The sequence below is a fragment of the Chenopodium album genome, chromosome 17 (assembly GCF_948465745.1).
Source record: "Chenopodium album chromosome 17, dcCheAlbu1.1, whole genome shotgun sequence".
Classification (NCBI taxonomy): domain Eukaryota; kingdom Viridiplantae; phylum Streptophyta; class Magnoliopsida; order Caryophyllales; family Amaranthaceae; genus Chenopodium; species Chenopodium album.
In genome coordinates, this window is record NC_137850.1 from 40,011,883 (window position 1) to 40,026,831 (window position 14,949).

Below are 14,949 nucleotides of genomic sequence, written 5' to 3' on the forward strand. Positions count from 1 at the left end.
TATTTTTTTTACAAGTAAACTCGAGTCTTTATTTCTCTTGGGCACTTATAGAGTATGCATATAACATATATAAAATTATTTATCGAGTTATGTGTGTATCAGTGTATCAAATTTTCACACTAATTGAGCAATTGTTTAAATAACAACAATACATAATTATAACCTTATTAGTTAATTAGCTTTATCATATCAGCTCAATAAATTAACATGAGTCTAGAATTCTCGACCAAGACCCGCTTATTTATATTGTATCGAATAATTATCATTCTAGCCCTAGTTGAACCCTTGAAGAAGGTCATACATGGTACAGTGGGGTCAAATGTGAGAGAAACTCACTAGATTTTGAATCATTGCATCAATTCTTCTTTACATTTTGCCTATGATTTTATCAAAGACTAGCCAGCCTAATTGCTACTACGGCCACGTACGTCTCCATCGATAAGTCCGTTAGGCCCCCTTACATATTTTGTCCGTTACTTTTTCACTCATTAATCACTGATTTTTTTTTTTTTTTACCACTTTTTTTCTAACTTTAAAATTTTATGCCAAAGTAATTTCTAAGTACTATTTGTTCTTTGTCCTTTTCATTCTTCTTCTTCTTACGTCTTTTCTATTGTTTTCTTGCTTAATTTCTTCAAGATTTTTTGCCCTTTTTCCAATTCTCCCGTTAAGAAGGTTTGGACTATTTCTATTATACATAAGGTTGGTATACATTGTTGAATTTTTTGTCATCGTTAGGCACCAACAAATGTTGTATTTTATTTATTTTTGTAGAATTTTATGCATGTTTTATTTGTCATAGCATAAATATATTTTATTAAGATTAATGAGTGGATGTTGCTCAAAACTTGAAGTGTATAATCTGTCTTAATTATTTTGTACAAATTCAATTTTTTAGACTAGTATTTTGGTAAGGAGCACCAATGTAATAAGAGAAGTATATTAGGCAATAGAGTATGTAAAAGAGAAATTGCTTTTCTTATTCAACAATCTAGTTTAGTCTAATAGCTGTATTTATGGGTATTGCTATTCCAATGTTCTTAAAACACTTGACTTCTCCATAATTAATGGAAGTAAGGTAGGAATTTGATAGCAACATAGACAAAGTGTTTTGAATCTTCGGTTTTCCAACTTCAAAGTCCCATAAAATATCAACGAAGTTTTTCTAATTGATGAACTTCAAAAGATCATATCTTTTTAACTTGACAAGTTTATTAAGTTTTTTTATTTTTTTTTTATTTTTTGACAAAAACAAGTTTATTAAGTTTGAAATACTCTCAACTTCAAAATTAAGATTTTTACTAAGGAGGTTGACATCGATTGATCCAACATGTAATATCTTCTTCGTGTACCTAAGTTTTTGGAAAACATAATATGCCAATATATATATATATATATATATATATATATATATATATATATATATACTACTAAAATAACAACCGCTGATGTCATCATTGCCTACGTGTCACTTTTTTATTTAATTTTTTCCCTCTAAAATGTAAAGATGATGTCAATTTTTTTTTCCTTTTTAAGCTACCCTATTTAACATAGCTTTAAAATATTTCATTTGAATTTTTAAAAAATTTTGGGTTTTCTACACATATTATGCTATTTAGTTATTTACGAGTTGTTAACAATAGTTAATAATATAATTTAATTGAAATTTCTTAATTAAAAATGAAAATTATGCACTTTCGGGAATTGTATATTCATATTTAATTAGAAATTAGTTAAAAAAAATGAGGAAGATATATTCTTTCACTACATGTTAAAAGTCTATGATTCAATTTTTATTTTAAAATCTAGTCTATTACTAAAACAGAGTATGATGACATCACCACTACCCACGTGTCGTTCTCTTAATAAAATATTTCCCGCCTAAATGCAATGATGATGCCATATTTATTTTATTTTATTTTGTTTTATTTGTGTTTTTGGTGTGGAGGTATCGTATTTAATATTTTTGAAATTTAATTATATTAGAAGCCTCCTCATTACAACTATCAATTTATCGTAGGAAATTGAAACAATTTTAAATAGCTAACTAATAAATGACCTCTTATATTAAACTATGTATTAGACGACGTACAAATATTTTTTGTGTGTAATACGTATTTATATTCATGTATAATAGCCATTTTTTTTAAATATACAAATTACAAATAGGTTTTATATAAACCATGTATCGCTAGGTTCTAACCTAGTATCCTAACATAACTGAATACGTAGTACAAAACTCATTAAAATATAAAATCAACAAAGCTTGGTCTAATGGAAAATATTGTACCTTTAACCATTAAGGTTGGAGGTTTAATCCCCACTCAAGAAACTTTGATGGTGGGGATCCTTAACCCCTCTCCCCTCATTCTCAAAGTGTTTGAACTGCAAATATCAGATTTAAAAGATCGTAAGGGTTAAGGTTCAATCAAGGTAAAAATAATAAAAATAATCAACACTTGATTGAATGAAAGTATACGAGCACAATCAAAGAGTCAAAAAGACATAATTTCAATAAGCTTGACTTTACATTAAATTTATATTATTATGTGTTGATAAAAAGATTAACTTTACAATATAAAGAGAAGGTTGCCAAAGATGTAGTGGGAGTCCCTTTCCCTCTTTAATGGGGGAAATGGAGAATCCCTTTTTCCCTTCATATATTTTTCTCCCCTTTTGGGTCACATGATTTGTGCCTAGAGCTGAGTTGTATTAAGCAGCCCAAATGTGAGACAAATAATAATGGGCCCCTTTTAAGATTTACAAACATACAATACGACCTACCAATATATTGCTGGTAAATAAAATTGAAATAACGTTACATATAATATTATACACTATGATATTTTTTATGTATTATAGTGATCATAAATTCATAAGAAAATTGGCATTGTATGTGTAACTCATTTCTAGTAAACTGCATGGAAAACATAGAATGCCAATGATTTGTCGGCAGTTAGTGGTATTTGTTAGATTTCGGGAAAACTCCTCAATCTGGAGTGTGTACCATTGATCAAATATATAGAGTTTACAACGCTAGGCCTAATCACGTTCGGACTCCTAGATACGATAAACATACAAATATACAAATAATATATCCTAATCTGTGACAAATATTATCCTAAGTATAATATCTATCACACCCCCGCAGTCGTAGCGGGAGGAGGTCGTACGCTAAGACTGGACCTAAATTCCAGAAATAAATCTCGTGGTAGGCCTTTAGTGAAAATGTCCGCAAACTGATATCTAGAAGGAACATGTAAAACCCGTACTTCCCCCAAAGCAACCTTTTCTCGAACAAAATGAATATCCATCTCCACATGTTTGGTGCGTTGGTGTTGTACCGGGTTGCCAGAAAGGTAGACAGCACTGACATTATCACAATAAACTATAGTAGCCTGCTGCAGAGGACAATATAACTCAAGTAATAAATTACGAAGCCAACACGCCTCAGAGACAACATTTGCAACGCCTCGATATTCTGCTTCTGCACTCGACTTAGACAAAGTATGTTGACGCTTAGATGACCAAGACACGAGGTTGTCCCCAAGGAAACAACAATAGCCCGAGGTAGAATGCCGGGTATCGGGACAACCTCCCCAGTCAGCGTCAGTGTAAGTAATCAATCGATGAGAAGCAGTAGGATATAAATGTAAACCGTGATCAATGGTACCCTAAACATAACACACCTGAACATAACGCAAAATGCGTTTCAATGCCTCATAATGAGGTTCCCGGGGATCATGCATAAATAGACACACCTGTTGTACCGCATAAGAAATATCTGGCCTAGTAAATATCAGAAGGTCGTGGCGTCTTCGGGTCGATGTGATCAAGAACGTTGTAGGCACAAGCATGATTCTCAAACAATTCGACCCAACTAGAGTACGGCACATTCTCATAATTAAGAGTTAGGGGAATAGCATTCTTTATGTTGTTAACAGTGAGGGCAGGATGAAATTCGTTCACCGGTGGCGGCGGTGGTGGCGGAGGGGTTTCATCATCCTTTGCCATGGTTACTCTAGCACAAGCAGGAAGTTACACAAGCAAGAAAACAGAGAACCAAAAACAGAGTAAAAAATTGCGGAAGAAGCGTGTAAAGGCAAGGTCCCAATTAAACCGAAAAAACCAAGAAGATTGGAAAAAAATATTGAGATCTAAAACCTAAGCTGTGATACCATGTTAGATTTCGGGAAAACTCCTCAATCTGGAGTGTGTACCATTGATCAAATATATAGAGTTTACAACGCTAGGCCTAATCACGTTCGGACTCCTAGATACGATAAACATACAAATATACAAATAATATATCCTAATCTGTGACAAATATTATCCTAAGTATAATATCTATCAGTATTAAATTGGAGATTATGATGCGACTCATCATAATTAACTCGGAAAATCTCTATGTTTATAGAGGAATATTGGCAAAACATAAGCTAGAAGATAGGTGGAATTCCTGGAAACATCTGATATTTTTGTAATTTGTATAGAAATCTGGTTTGAACAAATCTATTTGTGTGGACCATGTCTAACCAAGATAAATTATTTGAGGTTTCTAAAAAAAAATACTCCTACAAGATTTAGGAGATTTAGGTCTCTTCTACGAGTATTCACCTTATTTTCACTTATTTTAGGGGTAACAAGTTCAGTTAAGTTTTGATAACTTCAGTTCAAGAAAATTAAGTTTAGTTCAGAAAAATATGTTCTGATAAGGGTCACCTAAGTTCAAATTACATCTAAAATAAGTTCTGATAAGTTTATTTAAGTTCAGATAATTGAGAATCAGGGGAATAGAACACACCCTTATTGAGAAAAAATTACTCCTTAAAAATTTGATTTATTGTTAAAGAAAATGGTGCTTTTTCTGTGTGGCTGGCCACACCGTGTAATAGAGGAAGTACAATTTTCTTGTAATTAAATTTGTTGTTCATATTATAATGTGTTATATATTAATATTTTGTATTCAAAATATTGCATTAAAAATCACATAATTTGGCGGTAAGACACTTAGCTCTAGAATTAGAGGTTGTTCAAATCTTGTGGAGAACATTTTTTAATTATAAGGGTATGACATGCAATAAAAAACAATTGGAAGGGAGAGCCACGTGGTGTAATGAATAGTTGAGCGAGTGACGTGACATAGTGAGAGGGGTTTACATGACACGTGGATGTTCTTAGGAACACCTTTTTAATATATTAGTATAGATATAGATGTTATATACACCAAGACATAAAAGTGTAACTTGATTTCTAAGGGTAAGGTTTTGCTTGGTTCTATTAATTATTACTTGAATTTTTTTAATACTTAAAATTGTCTATACGTATGAGCAAAATTTTAAATAAATTGACAAAACATACCCCTTCTTAGGTGATGCAATGTTAACGAAAACTTATTGATACAATATGATATCACGACACAAATTTGACCTAATGCTACCGAAGAAAACCTCAATTTGACACAATATATATACAGACACAAATTAACCTAAATTGATCATCCTATTTCGCATAATTTTCATGCAATTGACAAGCAAACTATGTCGGTATGAAAGTAAACACAAACTTGATCTGTAAATTTAAAAATCGTACATAGATATAATTATAAAAAATATCCTCTACACCTATATTATATGGGCTAGAAATAGTTATTGCCATATAGGTCAATAGGTGTACCAATGTTGTGGGGAGATTCATTTACCCTTTCTAATAGGATTTTGGAATATTTCTTTTGTTTTAATTTTTGCCTTCTATATTTGCTCCGTTATTTTTCTTTCACTTTTGGGTTACATTTGGTCCAAGGGCTACTTAGAGCCCAAAGGCATAAGACAAATTTACAACAGAGTGAAGTAGTGAACATACCCTATCAAAGTATGGACTATATGGCCTCTAATAAAAAAAAAAAATGTAAAGAAGTTGAGTAAAAACACATGGAAATTTTAATTTCATGTGTAAATGTCGCTTTAACTACTTTAATTTTTGTAATAAGAAATGTGCAACTCATTTAAATATTTTAGGGCCCTATACATTTATAGAAGTAGCATGATTCATGTAAACAAAATAAAGGATTTGTCGGCAGTTGTATATTCGAAACAAAGACTAAATCAAGGTTCTATAAATATAAAAATACATTTCTTTTTTTTAAAAAAAAAGCCCTAATTAAAGATAAAAGATGAAAGATTTTGTTCTTCCAAATTTTAGTGAAAGAAGATTTTGTGCATGCACTATATAAACAATTAGATGTCATTGTCTGCCGCCTTTAAAGTATAGTAACGTACCATGAAAATTAATGATTTATGCATGATTAAATGTAACACATGCATGCACCATTGCACCTTCGTGAGAGCTACAAATTAAAGCACCGTTTATATGCAATTATCACTAGGAGGGAGCTAATGATCAAGTGAGGAGAATGGTAGTGAAGGGAAAAAGGAAAGAAAGTGGTGTATGTAGGAACTAATAAGAACTACCATAATAATCACTATAAAAGGGAAAAACGTGTATAATATAGATTATAGATAGGTCAATAATTTGTGATGTTGATACATGTTTGCACGATGTTTATAAAAGCGAATTCATTGCACGTACTTATGGTATAATTGGAAATTCCGCCCCCTCCCTCCCTCCTCGATTACAGACGATTCCTTTGAAATTGTGTAAAGTATGAAGATCAATTAGATGGGATAGGAATTCAGAAATAATGAGGATTAGGGGAAGGAAGAAAAAGGAAAAGAAGTCAAAAGAAGATTAAAACATTATACTGTTCAATCCATAATTGAATTACTAATGAATTTTTAAGCATTTTGACAAAATTGAAGAAGTGGAGAATATGAAGGAAAGAATTCTATTAAGTGGAGATCATATTATTGTGAATATTATAAACCAAGTCAAATGTGGATTGGAGTAATATGATTGAAGAATTACATAAAATTGGAGTTGTGCTATTTTTTTTTTTTTTTTTAATGAACCAATAAAAAAAGTCATAACGAGCATGAGTCAAGCCAATCAATTGGCGACGTGTGCTTGTCGGTCGTATGTTCATCTACGTACAATATATCTAATTTGTGATGAGATTAATTCAAATTTTTAGTAGATTGATTACGTATACAGTCATTTTTTGTAGTTTAATGTGAAACAAAACTTTTTCACCTTCTCATAAAACACCGTGAGAAATTTTTTCAAAAGGTACTCATAACTTGAAACAATTAAATATAAATGTAACATAAAATTGTTACATGTGTATACAATAACAACAACAAATAAACTCTTTAGATCTAGAGATGCCATTAATTATAATCTCCTCTAACTATGTACATAAAAGCCCCTGATAACCATCTTTTATATGAAGTATAACTACTAGGCAACCCTAATTGAAGCAACTATAATAGAGGCCACTACGCAACATCAAATAATTAAGGTGGGTAGCCCTTTGGTGGTGGTGCACACGGCCTAGACACACATGTACAACGACCTTTCATACCAGTTATTTCGGTGACTCATTAGTTTGCATTGCACACTTCTACCTGCCTTTTTGTTGTCCATTTAGGTACTCCTACTCTTATGTTGCTTCTTGTGTTGCGCATTTGGTTTATGTGTTTTTCCTAATAACAACCTTTAATCTCTGGTCATCCTTCTATTGTCCATACTAATATTACGTGGTACAATGTTCAATTAACAAGTGTAACCAGTTCATATAAATTAAGATGAGTTAGATATCTCATATTCAATCGAATTTATTACACTCAAAACAAATACTTGGTCACAACAATTTGTAAAAATACAATAAAAATTCTAAAGTTTTGCAGCAAGATTTAGCTGTACTCTTGATAGACCTGTTCTGTACGTATAACGATAGCAGTATTGTAGCAAACATCAACATCAAAGACTTTTACAGTCTATACATACTACTTATGTACGAATACCTACTTATAAAATCTTGGACCAATTCTATTTAAAGGGGTCCCTTGGGATTTATGCAAAAACTGCACAACCACAAATCTTTTGGTGTGAGATGGTGTACTGGCATATGTTTTTCTAGGGTGCATGCAATCTATCAATTTTATATCTTTTCTTTGTGACCCAACTAATTAATTTTACAAATTAAATCATACTAGTAGTTCTTGACTCCTTGTATAATTGTATTGGTAGTTTGGTACACAATTTTATTTTTTATTTTTTATTTTTTTATCTTCTCTCTTCAGAATTTTTGAAGTAGTTAGCTAGCTAGCCAAGTGATGTATGATATGAGAAATATTCTATTCCTAATTAGTTAGTATAAATGCTTGTTTTAATGGTTTTGGAAAATAAATTTAGAAATAAATTTATATATTGTCGTTTTCGTAGCTTTATGAGTGTGTCAATTGACGTATTGATATGAAAAATATTTAGTTCCAAATTAATTGGCCGGAAAAATTAATTTTAATAAACTCAACTTTGACTGATTTTCTTTAAATAATCCCAAATTTTAATTATTTTTTAAAAATCCCAACTTATATAAGTATCTTCTTAAAATAATTCAAAATGTTATTTTTGTTGCTTTTGCTGATTCCTTTTGAGACTATTATTTATAACAAAAATAAAAGTTCGGATTGTTAAAACCATTTTTTTCCTAATTTGCATGAATACTTTTTTTTTTTTTAATGGTTTTGGTCCTTTTGGAGACATTATTTTACTATCAATATATATGTCATTGTTGTTTCCGTAGCCAATCAATGACTTAACCTTTATGTTCAATTTAAAGAGAATTGACCCAATAAAGAATAAGGCTGATCAGAGTCGATGCTAAATAATTATTGCCTCATAATTATTTAACTAGCTGGTTGCATTAGATGCTAAATTGCTAAGAAATACTATGAGAGGCCAAACCATTTGACACAATCACACAATTGTATTAATGGTTTGTACTTGAGGGTTACTTTTTGGTTTGAAATTCACTAAGAGCTTGTTGTTGGTTCATCACTTGAACATGCAAAATGACAAATAAGTACTAGAATAGGGTACTATTGTACTAATAATCAAACTGGTATGGATGTATGTGAGTTATAATAAGCTTAGGATCAAACAATTTTGTCATATGGCTAAATTTCACAACCAATTAACTTCACATACCACAATTCATTTACCAACTTTATTTTTAGAAATTAAAAAGTTGAACACAAGTACCGCTTGTTGTTATGTCCTAAGTAACACTCTTTAGAGGGGAAGGTAGGGAGAATCCCATCCCAAAAGTACCCCTAATGCATAGGACTTGATATTGACATTGTGAAGTTGTGACCTTAAGCATCACACGGCCAAATTCCAAACTTCCAACCACCAAGCAAGGTATTTGTATTTTCTACCTACTTTGTAGTATGTATTTAGGCTGTTTCCTACGATTGGCAAAACAAGTAATGAACATAATACTCCATTGTCCATTCCGGAGTTAATGCTACTCCATACTTGGTATAACATGGGCCAAATGCCCAAAAGGGTAGAAAATAAGACAAAAACAAAATAAAATTAGATATATCAATATAATAATACTAAATTAATGTTTACAGAAAGTATTATAGATTATTTTTAATAGAAATATTAATACAATGTTAAGTGCTACGAGTACTGTATTGTTAGGTGGAGTCTTGTTGGATTCGTAATAGTGTGTAGTATGTAATTTTCATAATTTTTTCCATTACGAATTCAAAGATATTTAACGATAAAAAATTACACTAGAAAACGATGATTTAACCTAAACTTATTTAATCTGAAGTGATCTAATCTGAACTTATTTTCTTAAGTAAAAGTAAGTTAAACTAAACAAGGCTTAGGCCGTTAACTCGGATCGGATAGACTTATGAGAGGTTCCAAACCTTCTCCTTAATTAACTACAATTATACATTACTTTTATAATGCATAATAATTAAAGATATCAATAATCAAACCATATATTTTGATACCTTGCAAAATAAAATAAACAAAGTGTCATTTTTGAAGCTCATTTCACTTTATCCATCATCTACCAAATTAAAGCCATCACTCTCAACATTGTTCTCGAATTTAATTTCTCAACCGTTCATCCATCATCAAAAGTCATTTCAATTTGATTGATTTGAAGCTTGCTCATAGAGGTGGGCATCGTATCGTGTCGGACCATCGTAAGCCGTGCCTTGCCGTGTTTAGTGGTGCCTCATGCCGTGTTGAGCCACCATTTCGCACACCCCCATCCACGGCACGGCATGGGTAACATGCTTGGAGTGTCGTGCCGTGTCGGTCACCGTACTGTCCATGTTTTTTTTATTTTAAAAAAATCGATATATTTTTTTTGAACAACTTTTAAAATGGATACACTAATTTAGATAATTTTATCAACATATACATACGTTATTTTATTATTATATTATTATTTAAATGAGCAAGTTTAACATACATTTTTCCTTTTTATTTATCATTTTAATGTTGACACTACATACATTCTTCAATTTGATCTTTTTTAGTTACAAAAGAAAAAAAAAACATTCATGTATAACTTGTTATTAATGCTATATATAGTCCTAAGGGTTACATATAAGAAGCTAATAAAAATAAAAATAGATAAATAAATAAAAAAAATAACATTAATTACACTGAATTTACGTGTGGTTTTGTCGAGGATTTCTAAATTAATACGGAGTACCAAATAAGAAAAGTTAATAATTGCTTATTTACGGCCCTAAAGACTACATATAACATTACCCATAAATTTATACACTAATAGTACTCCGTAATATTTTACAAAAACGCAAGGAGTAACAATAAGTAAAACTTTAGGGCACGGAGTGAATTAATCACACAAGAATCACAACATCTAATCTAAACATCGGCAGTAGTCAATAAAAAATGTGCAGCTTCGTTTCTTGGCGAATTCAATAGCCATTGCTTCGATCTCAGGCTGGGCTCAGTGAGCTTTAGGCAAACCAAGAATATGATTGTTTGGGCCGGACTAAATGGGCTTGATAAGTTTGACAGCCCATCTTCTTTGGATCTGGGACAATCAATGGGCCAATGCTAGTGTCTGCTTGAAATTATTTTTGTTTACATTGCTTGAAAATTGCTATTAACCTTGATTATGCTTCTCCTTCTGTAATTCGTTTCCTTTTATTTGCTACACTTTGACTCTATTTTAACTAAGATTAAGCACGTGTAGTTTTGTTAAATTTGTCTTATCTTTTGCTTCCTCCGTTCCACAATTATGTTTATCGTTCATGTTTATAATCTTTTTTTGAGACAAATTTGGTCAAAGTAGGAACATTGTGGAACGGAGGGAGTATATTATTCATAATTTAATACTCCTTACTAACCTATTGAAATATTGATATTTAAAGATATGACTTGTGAGTGATTGAAATAATGTATTGGCAAATGTGAAATGAAAACTGTTGTAACTAAAAAGAAATAGAAGAAGTATATCGTGGAAATACAGTCATCACTACTACAAAAAACCCCTATCGAGTCGCCTGTAAATGACCTAACGAGTTGCCTCAAAGGCGACTCTACAGCCACCGACACGATAGCTTCCAACTTTAGGAGTCGTCTTAGAGGCGACTCGATAGCTTTTATATAAGTCGCCTATTAGTTGTTAGGCGACTCTATAAGTTAAGCTATTGTGTCACCTGTGTTGAAAGAGGCGACCCCATAGGTTAATCTATGGTGTCACTTGTGTTGAAAGAGACGACACGTAAAAAATCAACATTTGTTTTCAACTACTTTTATTTGCTCATATAATGTCAATGTTTATGCTACTTAGCATGCTTGATCTCTGGTTCTTTGCCTGGAAGGTTGAAGTTCTTGCCGTTGTGCCAAAGTTACTTTATATGTATATATGATATTGTAACTATTTTTAATATATTGTAAGAATCAACCTATCGAGTCGTGTCTTACGTATTAGGCGACATATTAGGTAGTGGTCATATAATAAAGCACCTAACAAGTCGGACTTTTAGAGTCGCCTGTATATAAGGTGCGACTTGTAAACATATCGAGTCGCCTCATACTAATTAGGCGACTTGTTAAGTTGGAGTTAAAATCAACAAAGCACCTAACGAGTCACTTAATATACATGAGGTGAGTTGATAGGTTTACAAGTCGCATCATATATGCATGTGATTCTATAACCTGACTTATTCGGTGGCTTAAATTAGATTTTCAACATCACCAGTATATAAGGTGCGACTCATTAACCTATTAAGTCGCCTTATACATATTAGGTGACTCATTAGGTGAGAGTTATAGCTATCAAAACTCACCTATTAAGTCGCCTAATATGTATAAGGCGACTCGTCAGGTTTTCGAGTCGCACCTTACGTACAGGTAAACATGGGCAACGGGCCGTGCCGCGGTGAGGGGCGTGCCATGCCGGCTCCGCGGCGGGCCGTGCCGGCTCCGCGGCGGGCCGTGCCGTGCCTAATTTTGGCACACCCCAGCCCACGGCACGGCCCACGGGCCAAACCGTGCCATTTTTTTTTAATAATAAATGTAAATAAAAAACGATATATATATATATATATATATATATATATATATATATATATATATATATATATATATATATATATATATATATATATATATATATATATATATATATATATATATATTTTAGTACAACTTAATTTTATATAAATAATGTGATTAATTTATGTTTATGTTAATGTTAATATATTTTGTTTTGAACAACTTTATTTTAATTAAGGTTATATAAATTATTTATCTAATTATGTTTAAGTTTATATAAACAACTAAATTTTTTTTTTATTAATTTAGCAAAAAACAACAATGCATATAATAATAAAAAAAAATTACGAGTGCGATAATTCGAAAACACAAAAACTTGAAGAATAACTTAATTTATTATATGCCGGTAGCCGGTACGATAAATCGATAATACAAATAATTAATGATAATTAAAAATCGTACAATATTTGGTGAATAACTTCATTTATTATACGGAATACGAAGTTCGATAATACAAAAATTGTACAATAGTGTATAATGTAAATATGTAATAATGTAATTATTATTGTTCGTCTTCGTCTTCGTCTTCTTGTGGTTCAAGGTCATCGGCCAATTGAGTTGATTGAGAAGTATGAGAACTAAAAGAAGTCGACGTTCCTTCATCGTCGTCGTTTTGTGCATAAGTACGATCTTGAGAACGAGTTTCGGCATCCAACCAATCCTTGAAGCAAACACACATTTCAAGTGTTTCGGGTTTTAGTCTTGTTCTTCTATCGTCTAAAACCCGTCCCAACGCACTAAAAGCTCTTTCGGAGGCAACGGAGGAGACTTGGATAGCAAAAATATCACGAGTCATTGCCGACAAAATTGGATGTTTCATGGTTTGTGATTTCCACCAATCAAGGATGTCGAGGCCAAACTTCTCTTCATCGTCCATGCCTTTCATGAAGTCATAACTTAGGTACATTTGCAACTCCGAGACATCGCTTTGTGTTCTCCTAGTTGATGATGATTCCGTACCTGAAAACTTGGACATCATGTTAGCAGCTTGTGCAAATAAACCTTTGGCCCGTTTACTTACGTTTTTGGATGTTTGAGAAGGGGCAAATCGAGACACGGTTCCATATTTAGTTTCATAAACTCTATATAAAGAGAAAAACTCATTAGTCACCTTATTTTTAAAAGTTTCAACATCATCTTCCAAATTCATGTTATTATAACAAATATCAATTAATAAAAAAGTGCCATCATATTTTTGCCTAGAATCTAAAATAGAAGCAAAAATATAAATCATAGGAATATCAGTGTAATATTTACGCCATTTTTCCTCCATAGATGGAAGATATCCATGATATTCATATTGTGATCGATGTTCGGCAAAAAGTTGTGCAAGTAAACATGCATTGCTAAGAAAAGAATGGGAACAAGGATTATATACAGAAGAAAAACATGTGTCATACTATATAGTAATTGTAAAAACTGCATATATTTTTCACAATTAGCCCAATCATCTTCTAGTAAAGCACATTGTGGAAATTTCATATTATAAAAAAGTGTTAAATCAACCTTGTACTCGATTGCCCGACTCAATATTTCATAGGTGGAGTTCCACCTAGTTGGACAATCCGGTGCTATTTTTATAATCTTTCTCCTTTGTTGCCTGCAAAAACCTTTCCATTCTTGATATCTCAAGTTAGAGCTATTAATAGACATAATAGCATTCCTTATTTTGTGATAAAATGGACCAATTGCTTGTGTTCCATCCTTCACACACAAGTTAAGAACATGACAAATGCATCTAATATGAAGTGCTTCTCCATCTAATACTAAATCGGTCAATTGGGGTTTAACCAAATTCGCACTATATGTCATAGAAGTTGCATTATCGAAAGTCATAGACATGATTTTATCCCTAAGACTATATGCATCAATGGCTTCCATTAAATGATGAGAAATGTTAAGACCGATATGAGGGTATTCAAACATTTTAAAATGAATGATGCGTTTTTGTAACAACCAATCATTATCCAACCAATGACAAGTAACACATAAATAGTGAAGTCCGTATCCACTATCCCAAGCATCGGCAGTTAAAGAAACTCTACTAGGAAGATTAGCCAATTCATTTATTAATTTCAATTTATACTCTTGATAATTCTTCATGGCAGCAGATCGAACAGTTTTTCGGGAGATTTTTTTTGTGTTTGGGTTGTAGTGCTCAGTTAATGTAGTTGTTAAAGGCATCATTTTCGGCGAAAAGGAAATGTTGTTCGGCATGTACAATCATTCTCCCAAGTTCATCCCTATCTCTCTCATAACTATAAATGAAGCCTTGTGGATGGAAATGAGAAATTTTGGATTGGGTTGGATCATTAGATGGTCCACCACATCTTTTTGAATGTCTACTAAGGTGTCCCGTCCCTTCCTTGGTATCAGCTGAGAAAATTTTACTACAAGTCCGACACCGGGCTTTGGTTCCATTTT